The following is a 27,190-nucleotide window of genomic DNA, read 5'->3' on the forward strand; positions in this document are numbered from 1 at the left end:
TGGAAGCGAGTCCTGTCAGCGGCCGTGGCCGGCTTGGCAGTCAGTTTGTAGAAGCGATGTCTGAAACAGCTAGTGTTTAAACGCTGTGCCTCTGATTTCCCATTGTGCTTCCCAAATAAATTCATTAGCTTCTCCCATAAGCCTTAGTCTCTATTTGCCAAAATAACCCACTCCAAAGTGAAAAATGCAGTAGGGAAAAAAATGAAGCCTCTTGTTTCATCGACTGCAAACTCCTTTTGAAAACATAATTTAATCACTTAGTTGGTGAGTGCAGGCACAACGGTGAAGCCACCTTGTGGGTCCGTCTCTCAGTTCTTTCCCTCCTCGTCCCCCGGAACCCAGGGCCCCGGGGCAGTGTGCCCTGCCATGCAGCGTGGCAAGAGTGCACGTGCAGGATACTCTGTGACCGGGACATTATTGTGTGATGTTTTCAAGGCAATTTGGAAAGGATCTAGGAAAGAGGAAAAAGAGGAATGATTTCTTAAACTCAGCACCACTGACAGTTTGCCTGGATAACTTTGGGGCGGGGGGTGGTTATAATCTGCATTATAGGATATTTAGGGGAATCCCTGGCCTCTGCCCCCTACCCAGTTATAACAACCAAGAAGTGGCCTCAGACACTGACAGATGTCTCATGGGGAACAGAATTGTCCTGCCAAGATAGACTGTCTTGGGTAAAACATCAAGAAACACCGCGAGCCCGTCTCTCGCGGTCCTCCTGGCAGCTGCGGCCGCTGGCGCCTGTGTGGGATTCCCGCAGGGAGGAGACCGCTTCCCTGGCGCCTCGTGGGGGGGCCCTGGCTCCGCAGCCCCCCGCGGTGTCCAGCAGAGCCATCGGCTGCTGTCGACTGAGAGCGCAGGACGGCAGCCCTCGACAGCCCGTGTGCCGGTCCCGACTGAGAGTGGGGCCTTAGGACATTGGAGGGGGAAGGGGACCCAGCGAGCGTCTCGGCAGACGCCCTCTTTCTGACACAAGGACAGTGAATCTGGCCAGGACACCGATGTGCTGGCGTCACAGGGCTGTTCAGCGGCAGAGACTGGAGCCCAGACATTTAACTCCACTTCCAGGTCTTTACACCAAGCTGGGGGCCTACCTGAGGCGGGGAACTGCCCCCCTCGCACACGCTAACTTCAAGGACAGTGGAGGGCGCGGTAACACTTGCCTCAGACTTTTAAGTGCAGGACCTTACGGCTTTGCTCCTCGTCTCAGATCACACTTTCTCTGGACTTGATCTTGCATTCAGTACTACGTGAGTTCAGGTTACGTATAAACGCTTCGCCTTAGCATTTTAAAGTGCCATGTTGCTTTTTTTGGAAGATGTCATGGTGTAAATAATGAAATATTATTAGATATTTCACTTCAGTATTTCTTGATCTTCTAAAACATTGCCCTTTCCCAAACCTCTCTCCAGGTTTCCTGACTCTATGATTCCCTCAGTTTCAAAACTGACATTGTCCTTCACCTGTTTCTTTTTCTTTCTTATGTTCTTTGTTTTCCAAATGATTTCTGGAATTTATTGACTTATTCATGAAGATTTTGAAGAACAATTCTTCCTATACCCATTGCCACCTCACGTTGGTGGTCCCGATCAGTATCCATGGTGACGGAGAAGCTGTACCAAATTCACTGTACCATATTTAGCCTTTTTTCCATCTTCTACCCAACATGCCTTGGTGACAGCCACTGCAGATTCCCGCGATGTGTTGCGTCGTGAACACACCAGCGAGCGCTGAAGAACAGCCCCGGGTGAAGGCGCGACTGCCGGGCGAGCGGGCGAGGGGCGGAGGGGGAAGGGGCTGGTGGCCAAGGGGCGCCGGGGGCCTTCCGTGTCGAGCCCGTTTCACTGGCATGTTCCGCCTGAATTAACACGTGCAAGACTTAAAATACGGCATATTCCTCGTGGGAGCCAATTATAAATTTTGTTTAAAGGGGTATTAAAAAGTTAAATTAAAAAGCTCATATTGGGAGATGATAAGAAAGTTTGATCAGCAGCTGCTACAAATATATTTGACATTTGAGAAAGGATGATGGATATAAATCTAAAGCAATAAGAGCACGTGAGGAAGTTGGAACGCGTGATGGTTAAAGAGAAGGAGAGAACAGCCAGATCCTGCTCAACATACTTATTTTTTCCTAAGTCAGGGCAAGTCCGTGCGTCCTCTCAGCTACTTTAAAAGAGCATTTTTTTTTTAACATAATCATGGTCTCCTAATGACATCAGAAGAGAAACAAAGGAGAAAATATTACTCTTATTTATCATACACAATTAGTGGAAAAGGGAGTTGCAAAAAAAAAGCATTGAAACAGTACAGGGAAGTAGAGTTTTGTGAATAATTGAAGTTACTTTCAACACTGTTCCAAACACTTTGAATTCCCAAATGTTTTAAGGGGCTGGGGGAAGAGAGGGAGAAAATGAGGCCTCTCGCCTTTGACATGGCACATTGTGTCTCAGGAGGACACAGCGTGGACATCCTCTAGTCTGGGGCTGCTACAGCCAGAAATCTGCCACCGATGACCCATCCGCTGCAGAACTGGGGGGCGCGGCGCCAGGCGACAGAGAGGGCCCGGCCAGCCCGCAGACGTCGCGGGTGGGAGCCGGCGCCCCCCTGTGCGTGCTCCGCTGCCCGGTTCCCATTGGGCGGCGCGCTCTGTGCCCTTCTCCGCTTTGAGTCAAGGGGAGAGCGCACACAGAGTGGCTATTTTGGCGGTGCCTGTGCCTTGACTTAGAAGTGCCTGCCTCAGAGTTTCAGTGTCAGGTAGGGACCGTCCGGCACAGAGCAGAGAGGAGCTTTCTGAGGCTCTGGCTTGGACTGTTGTAACCTCTTCCCCTTCCTCCGACGCTCTCTCCCCTCCCCCGTTTGACTGCGCCCTCCCCGTGCCTCTGGGAGACTCGGTGCTGCTGGCCTCCAAGGTCTCGGGTATTAACACTTGTTATCAGGTGGAGGAGTGATGATATCGCCAGCACGGAAACATAGGGACTAATGTTCTCTTCCACAGGGATATTTGCATTTTTAACACGCACAAAGCCTCACACCAAAGGCATCGGGGTCCTTTGGTTTGCTGGGGTGGCCCTCTGGCCTGCTGCCGCTCGCACGGGCCAGCCTTCCCCGTGGGCAGGACGGGCTCGCGTGGAAGAGCGGCCCTCGCGCCAGCCAGACAGCTCTGGCGAGCTGAGCAGGGAGTGGCCGCAGGGAGGCCACAGTGGGAGTGTCGAAGTGAACTTTGTCTTTTGAAAAGGGATTTTGTATATGATTGATCTTGATGCGAAGAATTCTATAATTTTGTTTCCTGCTTGAAATGTTGGCTGTCCCCTCACTGACCCTCCCTGAGGCAGCGTCTCCTCTGAGACCTTTCCCTGCTGATGGCGTGGTGCTGAGCCCCATGAAGACCTTCTGCGCTCACCTCCGGGCCGACGCCAGAGCCCTGACCGCCCCGGCCGCCGGGACCGCTGCGTCTCACGTTCCCAGGTGCTCTTTGTAAACTGAAAGATGGGAGACAAAAGGGAACACACGTTGTCCAGTTGGTTTTGTTACCATCTCCAGTTTATTTGGAGCCACAAGAAACTGACATTGGGTGTTTGGATGACGCTGGGGTAGGTTGTAAAAAGTGAGTCCAATGGTCAGTGTTTGCAGGGACATATTCTTAAAAACATGTTGCTGATAACTCACAAAACGTTTAAACGCCGGCCTACGGAATTAAATGGCCCTGAGAAGAAGGCAGGGAGGAAGTGGCGAGAGGGGCATGGTGGCTCAGGTTCCGATCACTGTGCGACCAAGCATTTAAATGGGGCGAACCCCGCAGTGCTGCTCCCGGCAGGGGGCCTGACGAAAGGGACACGCGGTCCCGCCGCGGGCAGAGATCGTGGAGCAGGCGAGCAGCTGCAGAGGAGGGGCAGGAGGGGTAAGGACGGGCTTCTCTGCGTTCCCTGCCTGCGTCCCGCGTTCTGAGTGGGCAGCACGGAGGCGGGTGTCCTTGCAGCTCTCCCCGGCCATCCCCCGACCCCAGCGCCGCCGGCATGACCGCGGGCGTGTCCGTGCCCGGGGGGCCCAGGGGTGTGCTGACCCGTCGCGTGAGCACCGCTCTGCCCGAGGCCCCTGGCCTTTCTCACAGGCGTGTGTGACACTAGTGACGGAGGTAGAAGGGCCTTGACCAAGAAGGAAGCCGGTCAAGGGCTTGGGAAATAAAACAGATCAAACACATGCTGCATGTGTACGTGGTCCCCTTTAAAAGCAACATTTGAAAGAAAGATACAGAGCAAAATATTTAGAGACACAAATTTCAAAATGAAGATAATAATGAAATGAATTGTAATAAAAAAGCTGCAGGAAAAGCCCTCTGCAAAACAGATGCCGCAGGGTGCTTCTCTCGGGACAGCTGGCTGAGAAAAGGGTCTGCTGTCTAAGCTTAAGCCTTCATGGAGTCGAGTTGTTCAGGTGCTGGAAGCATCATGCTTTGGAATATTTTGTGAAGGACGTGCTGTTTCACTCTGTACTAAGGAAAACCGCATTCTGCCCCTCCCCCCGCAAATCACCCCTTTGCTCAGAGCCCACGTTGTCATCAGAATGGAAAAGGTTGGGGTTCATTCATCCTGTACCTTTCTGTAGCTACAGAGATAATTGGGTTGATTGCATGTAGCCTTTGCCTCTCTTGCATTTTAAGTGAAAAGCCCCCAGAGTGTAAGAAGTGCAGAGCTGGCCTGAGACTTCAGGGGACATCACGCAGGCAGCAGTGGGCCAAGCTGACAACCCGAAGACAGGCCGAGAGGGCTGTGGGTCCGGGAGCCAGGTGCCGTGCTGCGTGGGGCTTCCTGGCAAGGGTCCCAGGGGCTGCGCGCTCTAGACCTGCTTTTTGCTTGTTAATACTTAGAGCTTTCATTTCTGGCTGCTTAATTTAGCATTTTCCATCACGGTGTTTCTGTCATGGCGAGCACCGGCGTGAGGACCTCTGCCAGCCTGCAGAACTTCAGCAGAGTCTGGCTGATTGCAGTGAAGGGCTCTGGAGCAAGTGGCTCGGGGAGCGGAGAGGAGACCGATTCGTAACTTTTGGGTGGTGGTAAAGTAGGCATACACATGATACTTTTATTTCCATCATCACACCTGTGCCTACGGAAACGCACGGGCTCCGTCGGTCCAGTTTTGTGAGCGAGTGGGCTCCCCGAGTGGGCCCAGGCACTCCTAGAAGGCTGACCTGCGAGCCCCTGACCCGGGGTCCTGGCCGCGTGCTCCGTCTGTGCAGGCCGCGCGGTGCACTTCTGTGCAGCTGGAGCTCGCCTGTGAGGGGCTGTTTTCCTCTCCGGCGCATTGAGAACCTGGCTCACCTCACAGGCCCGCTCTGTGCTATGCCCGCGATAACAGGTGAACAGCGTCTCATTACAAGTGTCCGTGATGCGAAGGTGAGAACGCGAATGTTTCGGCAGAGAACGTACCCCTACTGAAGTGAATTCCCCAACGCTTTTATTAAAGTCTGCAAATTGCCTTATTTTCCCATCATATTCGAAATATCGCCCTTCCTAATGCCTGCTCGAACCCACGCCATCCCCCGCGGAGTGGCCAGCCGCGGCGTTGGAGACCCACGTGCGTGATCTCAGTGTGCTGCAGCACCGCTCCCGACCGGCGCGCCAGCGCAGCGCCCGCGGACGCCCCCAGTGCCGCTGTGTGGGTGGAAAATCGCCCATCGGCATGTGCACGTCATCTGCGCCGCGGAGAAGCAAAGCCAGGGTAACACTCGCCCTGCTTGAGGGAAGGTTCAGAAACCACTAATAGAACGAAGAGGGAGTCCTCTGCTGCAAGGAAGGGATTTGGCTTTTTAGAAATAAAAAATGGTGCGCAGTGTGAATTTTGATGGAACCGTAGGGTGCCCAGTGGTTTTAAACCGCTGTCCCTCTGAATGAGTTTCAGCAGTTCTGAGCCGGGCCTGAGCGCACGGACAGCACGTTTGACCACGGAGGCCCTGAAGGCGGCCCGGTCAGGAGCGCCGGTGCTGGGGAAGGAACAGGCCTCTGCTCGGCTGCGGCCGCCCCTGGTGGGGCCGCGGCCGGGCCAGAGCAGGAGGTCGCATCCCAGCGGAAAGGCTGGAGGCGCGCCTGCCAAAGATGAATGAGGCCCTCACCTAAGGCCGAAAGGCTTTTAAAGGACAAGAACCTGTTTACAGTTGATTGATTGTTCAGTCTGATATGTTCCTTTATCAAGTTTATTGACTACAAGAACATAAATCAAAGAAAAACAAAGCACAGTTTCAATTTGGGGGGCACCGACCCCCTGCCCCCTCGGCAGCCACTGCTCCCGCAGGTCCTGGCAGGAAGGAGGCTGCTGGTGGCCAGGGGTCCAGGTGAGGATGGCCGCCAGGAGGGCCCTTCCCCGTGTCCCCCGAAGGTCCTCAGACACTGGATATCTGGCAGGCCTGGCAGTGCTGGGAGCTGAGGCAGCTGTTGGAATGGCAATGGTCAAAAACAATAGGAAAATAATTTTCTTTAAGCAACTAATGGCAAGGAAGTGACCACTGAGCTGCACCATTTTTTAATGTTCCTGATTATCAATCGCTCTATCTCATCCATGGGAGTGTGTCTATTAAAGCAAGCACGTGAGGGCCTTGGCGTGAGCTGAGGGTCTCGCCCGCCCACCCGCCTGCCACCAGCCCGGGCAGGGCTCTGGGGGCTCCCAGCCTCCGCTGTTGGGAGGCGTGTGCACCAGGCCCGCGGGGCACGGGCTGACCAGGCCATGACCCACACGGACTTGCACCAGTGGTCCAGTGAAGCGCCGCGTTGTGTCTCCTTCTAAACGGAGCGTTCAGGGGCAGAGACACCGCCCACGGAACGTCCTGCTGGGGTGGGAGCGTGGCGCTCTCCACAGTTTGGTGGGACCACAGGCAGCGCGAAGTGTCAACAGCAGCATCCTCAGAGCTTGCTCTTTTGCATTAGCCCCGAGTTAAAAAATATTTTTAAGAAATTACTTTCTTTATCCCCTATGTATTTTTCAAGATTGTCGTTTTCTATTTTTTGCTTTTTAGTCAGCTGAAAATTCCTCATGGGACTGGCCGATTTAGGGTGGTGTCTTATCTTTGGGTTCCTTCCGGGAGCCGGTCTCTGAACACATTTCTCTACTTCTGCGGAAGGTCAGTTGGAGGGCGCGCTGGGGAGACAAACCGTCCTCTCCAGTCCTCACCAGGGGGGCGTCTGAGGGTGTCCACCTGCCACCCCAGGGAGCAGCGGTCAGGGCACAACGACTGAGCCGCGGAGAGCAGCCCGGGCCGAGCTCACGGTGGCGGTAGACCATCCAGGGGCCACCTGCGCTGGGGAGAGTGTAACACACGTCGCCCCGGCTTCTCTGCCGGAGCTCGGAGCCCTGGCGCAGCCTTCCCGAGAGCAAACGCCACTTCGCAGTGGTCACCGCTGGCAGAGCCACTAACGAGGCCTAATTGAAGCGACAGGGTCTGCCCGCGCACATTAGCATCTCTAAGTTACCCCAATTAAGGAACACGATACAGCAGGGTGGGCATTGTTTGCGCCGCGCCGGCCGGGCTTGGGCGGGCTTCGCAGAGCGAGGCCAGAGGCTGAGTGCCTCCTGCCGCCCGGCGCTGTCTAATTGCTGATTGACGCACAACCTTGGGTGGCCTGCTGCTTCCTAATGATGTTTGAGGCGGTTTGGGGTCCTAAAACAACAAGCTTGTTTTGGCACAAAGCCAACAATTTATCTTCATTTGTTGGTGTTTTACCCTTTCAGAAAAAAAAATACACACTGCAGGATGGGAGTAAGAAGCACTAGACACTAAACTGGGAGTGTAGGAGGCCCGTGGTGGTTGATGGTGGGAAGTCGAGGCGGCTGGTGTAAAGCAGCATTAGAGAAGAGGTTTCTAGAACACCCAGAAAAGGGGGAAATGAGAAATGTGTAGCACAGTCCATTCTAAAGATGAGATCACAGCACGAAATCTTAAAAAGTTACAGGCTCTCTCTGAGAGCCCAGGGCCGACGAGAGCCGCTTTGTTACTGCACTCAGCGCAGCCCACTTCTGGCCTTGCCACGTTCTGGGAGCCGTGGGACGAGGAGGGGGCTTTCAGAGGGGCTGCAAAGACCTAGAAAAGGTGAAGAGGGGAATGGTCTGAGATTTTTTACTCATGACTTCATTCACTCATTTTACAAGCATTGGTCAGTCGGCTGCCTCCCACTCTCTTTTATTTGTCCATATAAATATTAGAATTACTTTGTCAGCTGCCACAAAGCAGTGTCCTGGAACTTCAGTTGGGTTTGCAGAGAATTTATTGATCAATTAGAGAATTGCTGTCTTTAAAACATTTAGCTATCTGACTCATGAATATGACTTAGTTCATTTATTTATGTCTTTTCTACTCTTTCTCAGTATTATTTTATCGTTTTCTGTGTAGAGGTCTGGCACATCAGTTAGTAGATTGATTCATTCATTTCTGACTTCTTATGCTTTTGAAAATTATATTATTTAAAAGTTTTTCATTTTCTGATAGTTTGTTGCTAACATACAGGTGTACAGTTTCTACATTAGCTAGTATACAGTGACCGTGCTAAAGTCAATTCTTAGCATTTGCACATTCATTTGCACATTCTTCTTCATACACAATTGTGTCCTCTGGGAGCAATGAAATTTTACTTCTTCTTTTCCGAATCTAATGTTTCATTTTATTTTCTTGCCTTATTTCACTGGCTTGGACTACAGACTGATACTGCACGGAGAAGGTGGTATTCCGGATTTTCATCCCTGGCTGTTCTCAGGGAACGTTTCCAATGATGTATCAGGGATGATGTTTTCTGCAGATGCTACGTGTTAGGGTATGGGAAGACCGTTTATTTCTAATTTACAACTTTTTAATAGATATTCACCTCTACCAATTGCCATTTTTAACATCTGTGAAGATGTTTATGATTGTTCTTTATGGATATTTGGTATTATATCCACACTCACATCCCTGGTTAGGATTAATGACCCTTTATATATATGTAAAAAAATATATATTTCTGGATTCAATTAGCCAATAATTTGCTTAGGAATCTTTTGCAATATATCATTTGAGAGATTCGTCTCCATTTTTCTTTCTTGTAATGTCAGATTTTATTAGCAATGTTACCTGGTTTTGTAAAATTATCTGCCCAGTACTTTCTGTTTTCTGGAAGCGTGGGTGTACGACTGCGTCATTCCCTGTTCTTTTTCGAGCCTGACCTTTCCGTCTTGCCCCCAACACTGAGTGTGCGTGTGCGCACAGTGGGTGTGGATGACTGTGGCCTCGGCGCTGGTCCGGTCGCCGTGTGCACTCTCACCCCGAGTTCGCCTGTCCAGCCTGGTGTGAGCCAGTGGCTGCAGGGAAGTCTTGGGCACAGGGAGGATTTTGTTCAATATTACACACTGGACACATTCGAGTCATAGTACTACATGCTGTTGATTCCTCAGTATTTCTAATAAACGCCACAAAATTTTGTACATTTTCTGTCTTATGTTGGTCTTTACTTTCTAATGCAGGCTGATCTTTTTCATGACTGGATTGAAAGTTTCTGGAAAGCAGAAGCAATATCCCATCTTTTCTTTAAATTATAATATAAATACAGTTGAAGCCACCTCTCTGTCTACTCAGTGATTGATAGTCACGAATTTGGTCTTTATCTTATCTGGTTTTCATGTGCTAATTATGAAAAAAGCAATATAAAAAAGCAATGCAGAGCCTTGGTTTTCACAATTTAAACCTTATGTAAATACCATGCTCTCCACCTTCTCTGCGACGGCAGTTCTATTCCCTCCCACATTTGTTCAGAGTGTAGCTCCCGTGTGGCTGCGTGGGCCCACGGCCACCGCGCCCGTGGGGGCCCCAAGCACAGCGTCGTTCACCAGGTTCCTGCAGCAGCCCCTTAACTGGCCAGCCTCTGCTTCTGCTCCCACCTCGCTGGTTGTTTTGTTTTATTTTTTTAAACTTAGAAGCTCTGTGATGCTCCTATAACTGGAATTAGATCATTTCCCCGCCCTCCAAAGGTTGTCTCCCGTCTCAGTCACAGTCCGGAAGCTCCCGCTCCCTGACCCGCTTCGTTGCTGTCTTTCCTGCGCCCTCTGCGCGAACCCCAGACCCTCTGCCCATGGCCTTTCCTCTTCCTGCCCCTGAGCCTGCCTCCCCCGGGCGGTGCAGCCCGCTGGTCCGGGCCTTTCTCGGAGGCCGGTGGGGAGTCCCCTCTGCCGGCGCCGCCCACGAGCGCCCCTCCCCTTCGTCCACCCTGGCGTCTGTGGCGGACAGGTGTGGTCACGGGTGCTTGGGGGTCATTTGTTGGCTTGTTGACTGGTTGGTGGTTTCCCTGCACCAGCGGAATGTAAGAGCAGAGGCTGTGTTTTGTTGAAACTCTATCCCAAGCACCTGCGGTGACGCTTGCACTGTGATACCTTCTCAGTAAGCGCCTGTTGCTGGGACATTAAGCTGTTTTCTGCAGCTTACTTGCTCCGTCAGCTGCGCATTTCTGCTGTACCTGAAGATACATGTAGAATCTTTCCATTCACGTGTGAACACACCAGAATCCATTCACCTGGGTTTCTTTCGATGGACACTTAGTCATTGAACATTTTTAAATTAACATCTGTTTTTTAATCCAAATGAACGAATTGCAAAGGATACATGTTTCTGAATATTTTAGGTAGTATTTGTGCTTTAAATATATTTTTGTCTGAACCTTGTAGCTGATTTGGCCAATCTGATTGTAGGAAATGTTTATGATTTAACTAAAATGGCACACCAGTCTTCCTTGTCAAAATAAACAGTTATCAGACTTCTCTGTCAGAAATATATGACTTTATTTTTCAATCCAAATAAAAGTGCTCTGTGCTCATCTCCATGACAACCAGTTCACTCTTGAATCCTATCTCTGGGATAGATGCAGAGAAAGAAGGACGGACAAAAACATAAGACAGGTGGCAGGGCCTCAGTCTGTCCCCTGGATGGGGCGGCCCCGCACCGCCCTCCCGTGCTTCTCAGACGAGCCAGCCCCGCGGCCCCGGCCTCGCCGGCAGGGGCGCTGCGTCCCTGAACCGTCTCTTTGCGCCCCGAGGTGTGTTTAAACTCAGGGCGGTCCACCGCTGCGAGGTTCAGAAGGAGAGCGGCGTCCCTTTCTTTCTGCAAAGGACGACAGGCAAGGTGGCCGGGCTAATTAAAGAGCAACGCGGGCCTCCCATCCGAGGACTCCCGGTTCCCAAGCAGCGCCGTGCGGGCCGGGGGCTCTGAGGCGGCGGCTTGGGCTGCCAGGTGCGGTGCATCTTCAGCTCTGCTCCGTGTCGCTGAGCAGTTTCCAGAATGTTTGACCCACGTTTCGCTCCGTAATGAGAGCTCGGGATCCCTTGCTCTGCCGCCTCCTCCAGGTTGTCAGAGTTTTACATTTTAAACCATCTGGTATCTGTGTTGTTTGATCACACTGCAGTTTAAATTTGTGTCATAGTCCCCTCTGGAACTGTGAGACTGAGGCTCTCGGCGCATGTCAGTGGCCAACGGGGTTGCCGGTTCTCTGAGCGGGCAGTTCACGTTACTGGCCAGTTTCTGTCATTGATGCTTTTACTTAACTGATTTTGTGCGGTGTTTCACATATTCTCAAAGTTCATCTTTATCTGCTAACACGTTGCAAAATTTTCCTCAGAAGATGGCTCTCTTCTTTTTTTAAAGGAACCCTTTATATCAGAACCATTATAGATCTACAAAAAAAGTTACAAAAGACAGCACAGAGGGTTTCTGCAGCCCGACCCCTTGTTTTCGCCGTCGCGTGTCGTCTTACAGTGGTCTGGCATGCTTGTCACGGTTAATGAACGGGGGCGAGCTATGGGGATTCCGTGCGGCCCGCCCCGTGTCCTTACCTCAGACCCCTGGGTCCCAGGGTCTCACCCGGGCATCACAATCCCTTAGTCATCTTGTCTCCCTCAGCTGCTTCTGCCGTTCCGCCACGTTTTGGATGACCTTAGTAATTTTGAGGAATACCGATCAAGAATTCTTCATTGGAATTCGGGTGATGTCTTTCTGATGGTGATTTTGAGGTTAAGGGTTTGGGGGAAGAACTTCACAGATGGAAAGTGCCATTCTCTCTCCTCCGGGGCGGGACGCCCGCCGTCAGCATGACCTACCACTGCTGCCGTGACATCCGTCACCAGGCGAGGGGCTGCTTGTCAGCCTTCTCCGTGGCGAAGGAACCTGTTTTTCCTCCCTTTGCACACTGCGCTCGGCGGAAGGAACTGCCCCAGGCAGCCCGCCCCAGGGACGCGGGCGGGAGTGTGGCCGGTCCCCTCAAGGAGGGGACAGGTATGCAGACTGTGGGGAAGTCTTTCACGTCGAGGGTTTTCTGTTTTTCCCCATTTATTTAGTCATTCGTTTGTATCAGTACAGATTTATGGATATCTGTTTTATACTTTTGATTACAACCCAGTACTGCTTATCTATTTTGTTGTTTAAATTGTTCCAACATTGCCTACGGCTGTGTTTTTTACCTGAGGATTTTTATTTTAAATACTTGAAAGAATTAATGTGATCACATTTGTTAATATTTTCCCTTTTGATTTGTAGTATTTTGTGTCACGTTTAATAAATTATATCACAAAGGTGAAGAAGAATAAGAGACACAAGCTTCCAGTTATAGAATGAATGAGCCACAGAGCTCTGGTATCCAGCACGGGAGATACAGTCAGTTACGTTGTAGTAATTGTGCTTGGTGACCCTCACCAGGCTTAGTGTGGCGATCACATCGGAATGTATGTAAGTGTTGAATTACCATGTTGTGCACCTAAAACTAATATAATACTATATGCCAGCTCTTCTCTAATAAAAATTAAAAAGAATCCTGTCTTCTACATATGTAATATTTTACAAATTCCGATACAAATTAGGAAAACATGAGTTTCAGCTTGAAGTTTTGGGTATCTGACCGCTTTTCCATGTGTCTGCCCGCCTGTCGCGGCACCGACGCCCCGCTGTCTTGAAGTGTGCGCACCCGTTTAGGGGGCCAGCGCCCCGCCCCTGGGACGGCCCCGCCCCGCCTCGCCTCCCTCGCCCGCCCCCGACGGCGGGCCCGCTGGCCTCGGGCCTCCCTGCGCTGGCGTGCCGGCCTCAGCCTGGCGAATTCCACGCCCTGCTTCGAAGGAAGCGGGTTTGGAAATCCTGATTTCTCCCTTTGCTTTCCTTCCTGAATGAAGTCCTTTATATCCGCGTCTTACTGTCACTCCTATAACTGTGCATAGGGATGCTTCTGAATCCTGTGTGCTGACCTTCTGTGCAGGAGTCTGGATGAATTTCATGATAGTAATTTGGTTAATTTATCTAAAATTATCTGTCTTCCTATGATATTGTTCATAAATAATGACAGTGTGGTGTCTCCCATGCTAATGCACAAGTAGTGTTATTTCTCTTATTTTGTTGCATTCACTAGGATTTTCAGTCCTACTTAATTTACTTTTCAAATATTTGGGGATTTTAGAGGTAACTTCCCATTGCTAATTTCTAAATTAATTCCATCATGATAAGAGAACGATCTGTATTATTTAACTTCTTTAATAATTGGGACTCGTTATATGGCCCAGCGCATGTTCTATCTTGGGGAATATTCCATGTGCACTTGAAAAGAATGTGTACCTACCACTTCTGGGTGCAGGGTTCTCTGACAGTCCGGTAAGTTAGCTGGTAATGTTTTAAAGTCATTTAGATTCCTATTGATTTTCTGCCTTTTGTTTTATCAGTCACTCAGTGAGGATGTTACTGGACTCAGTGCGGTGATGTTAGTGCCGTTCAATGAGGCTGTAATTCCAGGTCATCCGTGTCTCATCCCGTGGCTCCATTCGGGTCTCTGTGACGTCTTCCACTCTTCACACTATGATCATGTTTTTTATTTAATTCTTTGAGCACACTGATCAGCATCTTTTTGGCTACTTCCATTATCTCTGTTATTTTTTATTGCACTTTTGCCAGTTGACGTCTTTCCTCGTTATGGGTCAGTTTTTCCTGTGACTCCTTATGTGTAGTGATGTTTGATTGCCAGGCAAACTACGTGAATCTCGCGTTCGTAGGTGCTGGATGCTGTGCTTATTTTAGGATCCGTCAGGTTACCTGAGAATCAGTTTGGCCCTGGTGAGTGCTGCTTTTAGAATGTCAGGGTGGGCCTGGGCTGTATCCCATTCCACGGTGGCCGTGCTGAGGGGCTGCCACCTCTCTGAGTTGTCTAATGAGTGTCCCGTGCAGTCGGCGGCTGCCCGCGACCCGGCTCCTGGGGGTGAGTCCTTCCCTGCCGTGCGTGAGCTCCAGGAGGGCTTGTGGCTGCCATTGTTCTTTTCTACAAGCTTTCCTCTACTTCACAGGGTTCCCGCATAGGGGTGTGCAGATTAGTGTCCGTTAGGATATTCAGGAGCACTCTCTGCGTATTCCTGAAGCTTTTTCCACGTGCTCCCTCCTTTTTTGTTCCCTGTCTTGAAAATGCCAGTCTTGTGGCCCCCCTGAATGCTGGCCCCTGTCTCCTCATTCTGGCGGGACCTCTGCTGTCGGTCCCAGCCGCCCCTGCCTGCACCTCGGCCTGGGGTCGGCAGAAACCCGGGGGGACCGCCAGGCTCACTCTGCGTCCTTCCCCCTCCTCAGGAATCCCAGCCCTGTGACGCCCAGGGTCTAACAGCCGCCACGCACACGTCTCGCTCAGCAGTTTTCTGGTGGTTTGTGACGAGGGGGCGCGTGTAGACCCGCCTCCGCCCCTGGGCCAAAAGGGGAAGGCCCCCTGCTGCCGCTCCCAGCTCATTGCTGTTGTTATTATCTATACTGGTTTTGTGGGGAATTTAGACACAGTTTTTTCATCTCAGCCATAGTGTGGACTTTATAACTCTTAAGAAAGGACGTTGGTTTTTGTTAAAATTCTAAGGCGTTTTTTTGGTCAGTTTTTTTCCCCCCTTATATGAATTGTGATTAAACCTAACAAAGCTCTTGCCTGGGGAAGCCAAGCAGTGTCTATATTGGGTATATATTAGCTGATTTCTGATCTTCTGTTCTAATTGAATATCTGTATAATGTCATATAAGTAGCTTTTACTGTTATTCTACTTTCAGGATAAGAAAATCAAGAATTAAATGAGAAATACTGTTTTACCCAGGTCTTCATTTTGTTCTGCAAGAGATCTAAAAGCAAATGCAAGTTAAACTCCCTGGTTGGTGTTGGAATTCGAGCACCAGATGGTGCCTCGCTGTCTGACGAGGGGCTGCCTCTGTGAGTCCCTGAAACCTGTAAGGTTTCTTTTGCCTTAAAGAATGTTGTGTGAAAAAAAAAAAAAGAATCAGGAGTTTCAATCATTCCCTAGTAGAAAAATCTATAGTTCAGTGAAGCTATTTCAAATAAGCATCCCGAGAGAATAAAAACCTATTTTAAATAGATAACAATATCTTGTGGAATAATCTCATGCTAGTACAATTTAAATGAACACTATCTTTCATAGACTAAAATCTATTTTAAAATTCTTTCTATATAAAACAGCAGAGGGAGAATTGTAAACATATGATCATTCTATTTCCTTGCCATTAAAAAAGTATTGTTCTTAAAATCTACTTTATTTAGGTCCTGAAGTAATTTTGCATATTACAGTTTTGCTTTCGAAGGTCATGAGCAAGAATAAATACACCCTTTTGGTAGAAGAAGAAGCTTTCAATCATGCTTAGCTGCAGTCTCCCACGTGTGCCACCGTCTTCCTCTAAGGTAGAACGTGAAGTACACCTGAAAATGTCAAGTAGCTGCTTATTTCCTGGAGCAAAGCAAAACAGGAAATACCCAAGTTCGATCAATAGTTCTCAGAAATGAAGAGGCGGGGCCCAGCCTGTGCCGGAGGGAGGTTGGGGCAGCCGCGGGAGGCTGCTCTGCTGCCTCGACCCTGCAGCCCGTCTGCACGAGGTCACGTGGACACAGCCTCCCAGGTCCCCTTGGCAGCTAAAGCCGTGGGCCAGCGCGATCTCAGTAGAAGCAGGACAACAACAATAACGACAACAACGATGACGACGACAGCAACAACAACGAGTGCATGAACAAAAACCGACCAAGAAAATGCACTGAGAAGTAAGGAGCCCAGTCATCGGAAACAATATTTCCTATTGTTATACATTGCTTTTGAACCACATAGTAATTTCTTTAGTTTCCTCATGGTGATCACTAGGGCGTGTTTGGCCTGGTCCATGGTTCTGGAGGGTGGCAGAGAACAGGGCTCAGCAGCAGTGTTGGTTTTTACATATGAATACATGCAAGTGCATTGTGGCGAAGGGAGAGGCATTAGAATGGCATAAAGACGCTGCAGATTACTTCTGCGGGCGTGTAAAAGCCAGGCATTTGAAAGTCGTGATAAGAAAGTATGTACTTTGAGAAGGGACAGAGTTTCTAGGAAAAGTTTCTACTAAGATTTTCACAGAGAGGTATTTTGAAATTCGATGGCAGAAAACGTGCACACTGGAGATATGTTTTCATTCCCCCCTTCTCTGAGCTTGTGGCTGGAGGCAGCCGGGGCCGCCTGCGTCTCTGCCGCGGGGCCCTGAGAAAGCCGTTTGCAGGGCGCTGCTTAGGTGCCGCTCCTGCGCACCGGCCTGACCCTCCTGCAGCTGCACTTGTTGTCTTCTCAGGGACACGCCGCTCCCGTCCTCTTCCTGGTCCCCGCTCACCCTCCCAGCCCCGGCCGATCGATGACGGCTCAGAAAGCCACTGGGCGCGCGCGGCCCCTCACTGCGTCCTCACAGCGACTGTCGGCTGTCGCGTGGGTAGGTCGTCCTCTGGGAGGGTCGGGGAAAGCCGCATCTGTGCTGGGGCAGACCCCCGGCCCTGAAGCCCTGAGGTGGGGGCCTGCGCACAGCTGAGGGCAGCTCTCTTTAAAACTGCGCCCCACGTCACTAAGAAAGGTGACACATAACTGCCGCAGAAAACGAAGAGAATGAGAAAATTCAGTGCTGACACTTCCAGTCCCATCTACTCTAATCGTTTTGATTAAAGCACGAGGTGTTCAGACACTTAGTTATCCTTTGCCATTGGGTCTTTTAGGGTCAGGGACTCTGCAATGTAGGGCGTGTAGCCAATGTAGTGGACCCCAGGCCAAGGGGTCTGGAACTCCTCAGCAGTCCCCAGTGACAGCCAGAACTTGTCCCTGCCCACGGTTCCTGAGCAAGAATGAATACACCCATTTTGGTACAAGAAACAGCTTTCGATCGTGCTTAGCTAGTCGCCCCTGTACGCCACCGTCTTCCCCTAAGGGAGAACGCTGCAGTATGCCTCCTACTTTCAGGTATAAAGTATAAATGCACGTTGAGGAGAAACTTACTTATCCAGACTCGATGATGGTGGACAAACCGCAGGACATAAATTTGCATACATTCTCTAAGCTGTCTTGGATTCTGTTTCGTCGTCACCGTTTGACTTGAGAGGCTGTGGCCAGTTTTGGACAACACATTCAGTTCATTGGCAAAGGGAAGATGGTCCCCCTGTCTAAGTCTCTGACAGGAGATGGCCGTGAAGCATTTAGAGGACGATTTTATGTTTCTGATGCCATAGTTTTCGATACACTTTCAATGATATTATTTAGAACCTCCGTCTGACTCTTAAGGTATTGCGTTTTGTGCCCTTCTACCTTGTTATAAGCAAAGAAAACACCAAAATGCTCCCAAACAAGAGATATCATGCTATGTAGAGCATCCCATGGTGCTTCTCTTCCAAAGGCAATTTGGAATTCCCTGTGTTTAAGAAAGTATTCATTTATTTACTTGGTTGGTTTGTTTAAAGGCCCCTAAGAATGGATTATAAATATAAAAGAAAATGTTTCCTATTGCTGCTGATTTGACCCACTTGGAGTAAGGTTCCAAAGTTGAGAGGATGCTAAAAAGAAGAAAAAGCTTCAACACTTACCCATAAACATTTAATTTGACCTTAATGGGAAGTATTGATGTGAAGGAAATGAAAATTGATCCCCAAATTCCCAGGGATGAAGAACCATCTGAGAAAGGACATCCCATTTCTACGATGGGATGAAGGAGCCTCTTTGGCAGCCTTTAATTCACCAGGCTGTTCTGGGTCCCAGCTCACTTGTCCACCCCCGTGAGGGGGACGGTGACACTTACAAAAGTGACCAGGGTGTCTGGCACAGTGGGAGCCGCTTTCAAGCTGACATCAACAGGCCCTCACCGAGCTGTGTTTCCGGGAGACTTTCCCCAAGTGGCTGCTTTTCCTGGGGAGACTGACGGTGATGTCGGCGGTGACGAGGGGCCCAGGCTGGCCTTGCGGGGGTGGACACAGAGCGAGTACCCTGGGCCTTCGCCCTGCGCAATGAAAGTGCAGGTACATCAGGCAGAGCCCGAAGGCAGGCCGACCGGTCGGAGGGTCGCACGGGGACGGGCCTCCCCCAGGCCGTGCGCGTGATGGCCTGTGCACCAGAACGAGGCAGCAAGGGGCCGGGGCTGGCGTCCGCCTGGCTGCGGAGTTGCCCCGCGGAGGGCCGGGTCCCAGGGAGGGGCTCAGGCGACACAAGGGTGTCGGTCTCACCACCTCGCCCTGCTCCCTGGGCACCTGCGAGGGATCAGCGACCGGGCAGCTGCCCTGGACCCAGACATGCACACGCCACAAAAACAGCTGGCGAAGTTCCACACCCGTGCAGCGCATCAGGCCGTGGAAACGTTGGTTGCACTATTTGGTAAAGAATATTAATTAACGAGGAGGAGTTGATAAGTGTATTTCTAGGAAAGATGAAACTGCTGAAATATCTTTCTTTGTGCTTATTTGTATCTGCATGAATATAAAACACCACGGTTCTTCATCTTTAATACCTAGGGGATTTATAAGCATATTGCTTCAATAAAACTTGGTTCATCTGTACTGTATGTGGATCAGATATGCATATTTAATTACTCTGAAAGTAATTTACTTGTACAGATGGTGGTATTAGAAGGTCTTACTTCAATTTAAATTACTTTCATTGAAAAAAGAAAAAAGCATTCCTTGGCTATGGTTTCCAAGTAAAAATTCAACTTTTATAACGTATGGAATATACCTGCCTGTAGTAATTATACATGAATGATCCCACACATGCAAAATAAACATTATTTAAAAAATTTGAAACAACTGACAGAGAGGAGTATCATAAAAGTCAAGGGCCTTTCAGATAGATGCGCAGCTGAGGGTGTTGTAAACTCTAAACTTGCAGCAGGAGCAGCCTCCTGGGCGGTGCGCACCGCGAGCTCGCGGGTCTGGAGAACCTCAAGCCCCCCGCCCCGCATGAGCCTCGAAGGGAACGAGGGAAAGTCTGCGAGCTGTGCCCAGGGGCAGACCTCGGAGCCAGGCGGCCTGTGCGCCCCCAGTGGGGACTCAGTCGCTTGGTGCTGCCCTCGCTGGGAAGGAAAGGCAGCCCTCCCGTGGCAGCACGGGGGCTTCTGACACGCAGCAGTCACCCGGTGGAAATAAGCACTCAGATAAAAACCATCATGTTCAAAGGCAGGCCAGTCCCAGGGAAAGACAAATGGCTCATAGCATATTGTATTGATTATCACACAGTAGCTGGGTATTAAAAATCAGGAAGATATAACTGTTTTGCACAAGATATTGCTTTCTCTTATGAGCTTATAAAAATGTGCCTGTGCTTGTCCCTTCTTCCTACATCTCTTTGCTGGAGTCCTGTACCTCAGAGGCCTCGCGTGGCCGTCTGCTGCGCGGTTACCATGGCAAGCAGCAGCATTTCACTGGGAAGTGAATGGCCACCACCCACTCGCTGGCTCCCGAGTGGCCTCAGCATGAGTCCCCTCCCCCACCTCTTTTTTAAAAAAGCCATCCTGATTGTTTGCGCTAAACGTGAATTTTCTCCTTCCATACAGCATGACAGAATCTTTCTGCTGCCTTCTCTCAAATCTGTCTTTTAAACCAGCTCTTCATTATGGGCCATGGAGAACAGCTACAGAGTCCTGTCTGATAAAGAGAAGCTCAGGGAAGAAAACACATGTGTAGGTCCCGTTGCAAACTTCAAAAATATTTTACTAATACTGTATATTTTATATATGCTATAGTGTATAATGTTTTTCATATACCTGATTTTATTTAATAATTCTTGCTTTGAGTCAAGTCATATCAGCCTTAAAAGTCTTTGTGATTACACATTTATATTTATATACACAAAACAAGCATATACTATGATACTTTGGAGAGTATATTGTGAGGTTCACTTTGCTGAAATGAGAATACAGACAGAAAAGCATTTTGGTGTTGTGTGCATGCTTGGGGGTTTCATGGTGAGGTCTCTCTACCGTGTGAAGTCATGTCCCTGAAGCAAACTTTCAAACCTGCTCATTGCGTGTCCGTATCTTTTATATAGACATGCGCACACACGTGGAGAGAGAGAGAGAGAGAGACCCACGCTGTTAATATGACTGCTGGTCTGGACACCTCGAAGCCAAGTGGGTTTAAGTGAGGCCCCTCTCGCTGCGCTTCAGGCTGTGCACGCTTGGCGTGGGCACTGGCCTGAGGGGGGCAAGACCTCCCATGACCACGCGAAAGGGTCCTGGAGTAAAATCCCCCCCGGGTGACCCACAGCACCCAGATTCCTTAGCCAGCCGAGCTGACGGCATCCGACCTCTGCCATGGAGAACAGTTGTTGCTCTCTCTGCCTCAAGTTCAGCCTGAAAAAGACCGGGCCAGACAGCTCGCTGGGACCACTTTCCTATGCCTCGGGGTACAATTTTCCTGTCATTTGGGGTGAGCTGCATTGTCATTTTCTCAGCAAGACCGAAAAACTCCTACCATGTCATGGAGAAGAACAGTGGGCGAGGTGAGAGGGGAGGGCGGGGAGCAGAGGGCTGAGGAGAGCATTTCCCAGCCGCCTGTGCGCTCCGATGGGCCCGGTCCTGCGTGACCCTGCGCGGAACGGCCGGCGCCTGCGAGGCAACGGCCGCAGGGACGCAACAGTGCCCTGAGACAGGCAGGGGGCGACTTGCTATGTTGAAGGAGACAAGCAAAAGAAGAAGAAAAAAGGTGACTGAATATATTCAAGACTTTCACTTTACTTCCTTCTTCACCTCTGTTGCTGCACATTCTCAGTGGCAAGGGCACCTCCCATCTAATTCCTTCTATTGATTTTTATATTAAAGCAATTGAAAGCAACACAGCATCATTTTCTGGAATAACAGAGCCATAGAAGCACGGCAGCAGACACCTCGCTGGGGAGAAGAGCACGTAAACACTGCACAAATTAGCCTCTTCTAATACAGCTGATACAAGAAGAGAAACGCTTGCAGACAGAATCGAATTAAACAATACATGCGAGCTCAGTGCAGGAGCTTACCCTGGCCTCTCCTTTTTATTACAAATGACCATCACCAAAATGATTCTAAATACCCCATTAAGGAAAACCAGTTGCTAATTGGTAGAGACTAGTGAGGCAGTAGGAAGTACGATTGGGGAACTTGCTACCACCTCTGCCACGGGAAGTCATACCGGTCGGCACAACCCAACACCAGTGTGTGTCCCAAGACATCCGTTAGCCCTTCAAAGTAAAAAGTGCATGTAGACATCACTCCCTCGTTTATTCGTCCAGGTGTGACATTGCTTCCTGTGTGTAAGCGTTCAGTGACGTGGAAAAGCCAGTGGCATCACAGCGACGTGAGGGGCCGGGCTCTTGTCACGTGGACCTGGCCCCTTCATGAAGACGAGTGGCGGCTTGAGAGGCCCGGCCTCGGAACAGGACCCGGAACGGCATCGAGAGTCTGGCCACGGCAGTGAATCCGCGCAGAACCAGTGAAGGCCGCCATTGCTGCCCGCACACGTCCTCCCCCTGGACCCCCGCATGTGCCCGGGACTCCCCTTCTCACACACGCCCTGTGTGCGCGGTGTGTGTCTCGTGCTGCCAGCCGCAGCTGGAGCTCTGCGCCGCGGACGGGCCCGCAGTGGCTCCTCAGCACCCTGTTCCGGCCCCACCCTGGTTTTCAGCCTCCTTCCCTCACATTTGCTGACAGGTGTGGGTGACTTGCCCTGAAATGCCATCGAGGTAAGATAAATGAAAACAAATGTGAGTCCAGACAGAACCCAATACGTGCCATTAGAAACAGATGACACGGTGCTATGGGGTTGGAGGCTGGCAGTTGCCTCTCTCAGAGACAGCCAGGAAGACAATTCGAGACATGCAGGGGCATCGGAACGTGAATCCATGCACCCCAAGTGTGTTGGCAAAGAGCTGTCTGCAGCTGTTTGAGGGAGAGCCTTCGGTAAAGCTCGCAGAGCACTTGGGTGGCTCAAGGACAGGGTGTGTGCATTACAGGGCCCGCGGACGTGCGCGCTGACGGCTTGTACGTTGTGTCCTAGGGAAGCCGCACGGGTGGAGATGGGCTTTACCAAGCCAACTATTTCAACGCCAGCGCCTTCTTATGTGAAAGTTGAAATGATTCCATTGAAATTAATCCTGCCAGTGCCGGGTCTGAAGGAGTTTGGGGGTATTTTTATATTCACAACAACCAGGACAAAGCGCCGTTTAAGCACAGAACAAACCAGAGGATGTTCTCATACATTTCCATGTAACATGCAGTTTTGCCGGTGACGTGCTTCCTGGGACCAGAAAGTAGGGCATTTCACTTGTAAACCTCTGCAGGAGACTCTGCTCCAGGAAGGTTGGGGGCTCCCTGGTGGGAGGCGGCACGGGTAGCCATCTCTCTGCCTCTGGAGCAGGCCAGTGGGCAGGAGAGGCGGCCTCCGACCCGCGGCCGCACGCGGTGGCGGTGGAGACGTCCCATCCCACGGAGAGCGCTGGGGCCCAGACCGCGAGCTGGCCATGGACACGTTCCAGGCGCCGCGTTGGGCTCGGACTCAGCAGAGGAGACGGTTGGAAGAGGAGTCTGTGGCTGAGGTCTGCTTTGTCACAATTTATTTTTAAGTTTGAAAATAATAAAGCTGACTGGGTGTAATAGGAGGGAGTTTTATTTTGGGAACCATGGACTAGTCACAGCAAAGCATCGTTAAATAGTGAAGACGTGGCGTGATGCGGACTTAACTGCCAGATGAGTCAATCATCCGTTAACTCTGAAACTGGAAGAAACAAGTAACAGGGCTTATTCATATCCTCAGATAGTCCTCGAGTGACGTTTTTCTCTCAAGATAATCTTTACTGGAATTAAATAAGCGGAGAAACTACTGCTTTGGAAAATCATTATTTATATGGTTGAGAAAGAGTAGAAAATCTAAAACTGTGGCGTGGTCAGAAGGTTAAAAGCCAGGACCGCTCTGGAGGGCGACGCCCCCCCGCGCGTGAGCGGCGCCTCGGCCCAGCGTGGGCCCCGGGCGCGGCTCCCGACCTGGCCAGGTCAGCCACCTGCCGCCGCGGCGGAAGGGGCCGAGGCGGCGGGTGGGGCCCAGCCCCGCGGCTGGGACGAGGGCGGCGGGCAGCGTGGACTTGCTGGACCCATCGCCAGACCCTCGGGGCAGCAGGCGGGGTCCCTGTCGTGCCCGTCGCATCACCCCCAGCGCCTCCGGAGGAGGGAGGTTTGGAACGACATGAAGGATCTAAGTTCACTGGAAACTCTCGTCATGAATTAAGGAACAAACAGGACAGCTTGGGGGCCTGTTTCAACAAGGTGACACATGGAAGGGGGGCCGGGGGAAGGAGCGCGGTGACGCTCTTCTCGGCCGTGGCACAGAGCTCCGGCACAGCTCCGCGGACGGGCCCCGCGCGGCGGCCAGGGGGTGGGGGCAGCCGCAGGAAGGCCTGGGCGCGCGGCCGGGGGCGGGGCGTTTTCCCGGAGGCGGGGCTCCGGCGGTGGCGGCCCTGAGAACCCCACTGCGCTTGTCGGGTCTTATTTCTGAGCGCACTTCAGACGCCCTTGGGGACTTGCAGAAACTCTTAAGTGGCAGGGAAAGAGTGTATGGTGCTTGAGGGCTCTCTAATAGCAGGTGGGAACTGGATCAAACAAGCTAAATACGGGTTATTAATGTCAAAATGACCCATTATCCGTCGGCCCGCCGGACCTCACGGCCGACGGAGGAGTGAAGGCCGCGCCACGCATGTAATCAGCCCCCAATCAATGAGCCGCGAGCGTGACGGCGGCGGGGCAGCGCGGAGGGGCGGCTGCGCGCGCTTTGAGGCTCCGCGGGGGCCCGCGAGGCCTGGGGACCGTCCGCCCGGAGGGTTGTCCGTGCGTGCGGCCCATTTGTGTAAAGACAGGGTATGGGCCAGGGAAGTAAAAGGCACATTAGACAAGAGACGGCGAGAGTAAGTGAAAAAGGCAACTCGGGAAACAAATATTTAGACAGAGAGGCACGTGGTGCGCACAAGTCAAACACAGAATAAGCCCAGGGCACTGTCAGCGGCCAGAAACTGTGTAAATAAGATAATTAGACTGTTTGGGGAAAAAACAATTAAAAGTTATTTCTATAGCGTGTGATGCTATTAAATCCTGCTCTGTTACTTCTTCTAGATTTTGCCACAATTCTGTTCTCTTCCCTTCTCTGTCTGCTTCCATTTTTCCGTCCCGACCACTCCCTCTCCTTCTGTCCCGGTCTCTCCCTCCCCCTTCCCTGCCCAAAGCCTGCCTCCCTCCTCTCTTCCCTCCCTGTTCCCTTCTCCTCCTTCCCTCCCTCCCTCCTCTCAGAAATGCCTGATCAAAGGCCTGGCTTGTCCTCTCAGGAAGCTGCCGTGCACGCCCTTCAAGGGGCAGTTCCGCTCTTCAGCGCCCCCACGTGGGGGGTGTCAGGCAGCGACGGCAGGTTCGGGGCGCCAGGGAGAGCAGCAGCCCCTGGATGGCCAACGAGGAAACGGCATCCACGCAAAGCGAATGCGTTTCGGTGACCTCTCATCATTCCTGATTTTTTCATTAAAAAAAAAAAAAAAGGAAAGAAAGAAAAGATCACTCAGTCCAACAGCATGTGTAGGGTCAGACCGCTAGGCACTCCTGCTCAGCAGTTGTTAGTTCTGAGTGTCTGCTGAGTACAGGCCCCTTAGTTACACGCTAAGGGAATAAGAAAGGAACGGGACATTTTCCTGCAGGAGAGCGAAGGCGGGAAGAGTTGGGGTGAGCTGGGCAGTCACGGAGGATGAGAGGGGCGAGGCTGTCCCAGGCCGAGGGGCCGGGGCACGCAGAGGCAGGGGTTGCCCGGACCGTGGCCGGTGGGGCGGGCTGGCGTGCGCCGCGTGTGCAGGCGCGCAGGCTTGGTAGACGTGGAATCCCTTCTCTGGCACGCGCAGGACATTGGAGCAGAGACAGCGTCGTGACCTGCCTCAGACACACTGTGCGGGAGGAGTCCTCTCTAGGCCGCCGCCTTAGTCCAAGGTTTTAGGAGGCCCCCGGCCAGTACTCACTGAGAACAGACACGTGCCGGAGCTCTGAGAGTGCGCGGCTGAGATTCGAAACCCCGAGCGCAGCCGTCACAGAGAGAGATTCGCCACGGCGCTCTGCAGCGGGACCGCGTGGCTGTGCCGGCGCCTTCGGCGAACCGCGCGCTGGAGCACGGAGCACGGAGCACGGAGCAGAGAGGCTTTCCTTCCTGCGTAAGCCGACATCTGGGAAGCCCTGCGCCCTCCTCTTCTCCAAGTCCTCACATCGGAGCTTACAAAGTCATGAATGCGTAATGAGGAGGAGGCATTAGGTTTCTAGTCACCACTCGAGAATCAACAATATTATTTTTCTTTAGCCAGATTAACTTGTTCTCTCGGTACGGATTCATGATATACGACTGGAGCCGGAATCCGCATCCTCGCACCATCGTTCTTGTCACGTTCACCAGGAGAAGTGGTGTGCCGTTCCCTGGCCTCTACGAACATCTTCTATTAGTTTTTCAAAACTGATTATGATAGTAATACATAATGACTCTATAAATTTAAAAAAACACAAATAAGTTCAAGTTAAAGAACCCCTGAAATATCGCAGCTGCTGCTCTTTTGGCAGGCTGTCTTCCCAGCCTTTGTTTCATGTTCTGTGCGTAGCCAGCATGAAACTGTGGTTAGCTTGCCGACATGCACGTACACACGGACAGGCACGTGCACACGGACAGGCAGGTACACACAGACGTGCACATACACACTGACAGGCTCGTACACACCGACACACACACACACACCGACACGCACGTACACACAGGCACGTACATACACACAGACAGGCACATACACACTGATGTTCCCGACTGAAATAGCTACGTAACTTATTTTTACTTAAAGCCTACTTTTTGTATCAATTATGTTTCCTTCAGAACATATTTTTAATTACTCCGTAGAATTTTAATATAAAAATATACTATAATTATTTAATATATAAATATTCCATCAGTTAACCAACTGGTCATATAGTCTTTGGCCTCTAGTCTTTGGTCATATAGATTTTTTCTAATTTTTATGTTACAAGTGTAGTGATATGTTGTTACTCACATAAACATTTTGCATGTCCACTATTTCTTTCTTTTGATAAGACTGCAGTGTAAAAGGCTTTGCAGAATATTCAGAGTTTGGATAAATCACACTTCATATGCACATGAGTGATTGTTTCCAATATACTTGCCAGGATATTGTAACTAAAAAGAGGGAAAAAAATCTTGTAAGATGTAGTATATTGTCCTCACGTGTTATTGACTAGGTTTTTTTATAACTATTGATATCGAGCATTTATTTAATATGTTTATTAGCCACTTATAGTTCTTCATTTATAAAGTAAGGGTTTGGTAACTTGTGTTTTATTAATTTCTAAAAGCTATTTATATGTTAAAGATAGCAAGCCTTTATTATATGAATTTTTTTTTTGGAATCACCAAAATGTAGTTCTACTCATCATGGATGTAGGATAATGCAGATGGATGCATTTTGAACTTTACATCAAGTTAATTATTTAAAAGAAAACAATTTGCAGAAATAGGAAAACATCAATTTGAAAATAAGATCTATTCCATAATTCTCATGGGAAAAAACAGGACTTAACTGCCCCATTACAGATTTCAAAGTAGTCTTTTAAGTTATAAATAGCAATAAAAAGGATTATTAACTCCATAAACCTGCTAGCAATCAGAATGGAAATCAGAGGATGATCTACGGCTTCATCGGGAAGCGCTGAGCACACCTTGTATGTACATTATTTTGGTTTCCGACATAATTATATGGGGGTAGTTACTGGGGAAACAAGGTGTATAAGATCTCTGTACTCTCTTTTCAAGTTCCTGTGAATATTTAATTCTTTTGGAATAAAAAGTTTGTAATAATTCACCCAAATGGGTGAGGGGTAA

This window comes from Pteronotus mesoamericanus, unplaced genomic scaffold (assembly GCF_021234165.1).
Source record: "Pteronotus mesoamericanus isolate MK-2021 breed Mesoamerican mustached bat unplaced genomic scaffold, CSHL_Meso_final scaffold_99, whole genome shotgun sequence".
Lineage (NCBI taxonomy): Eukaryota > Metazoa > Chordata > Mammalia > Chiroptera > Mormoopidae > Pteronotus > Pteronotus mesoamericanus.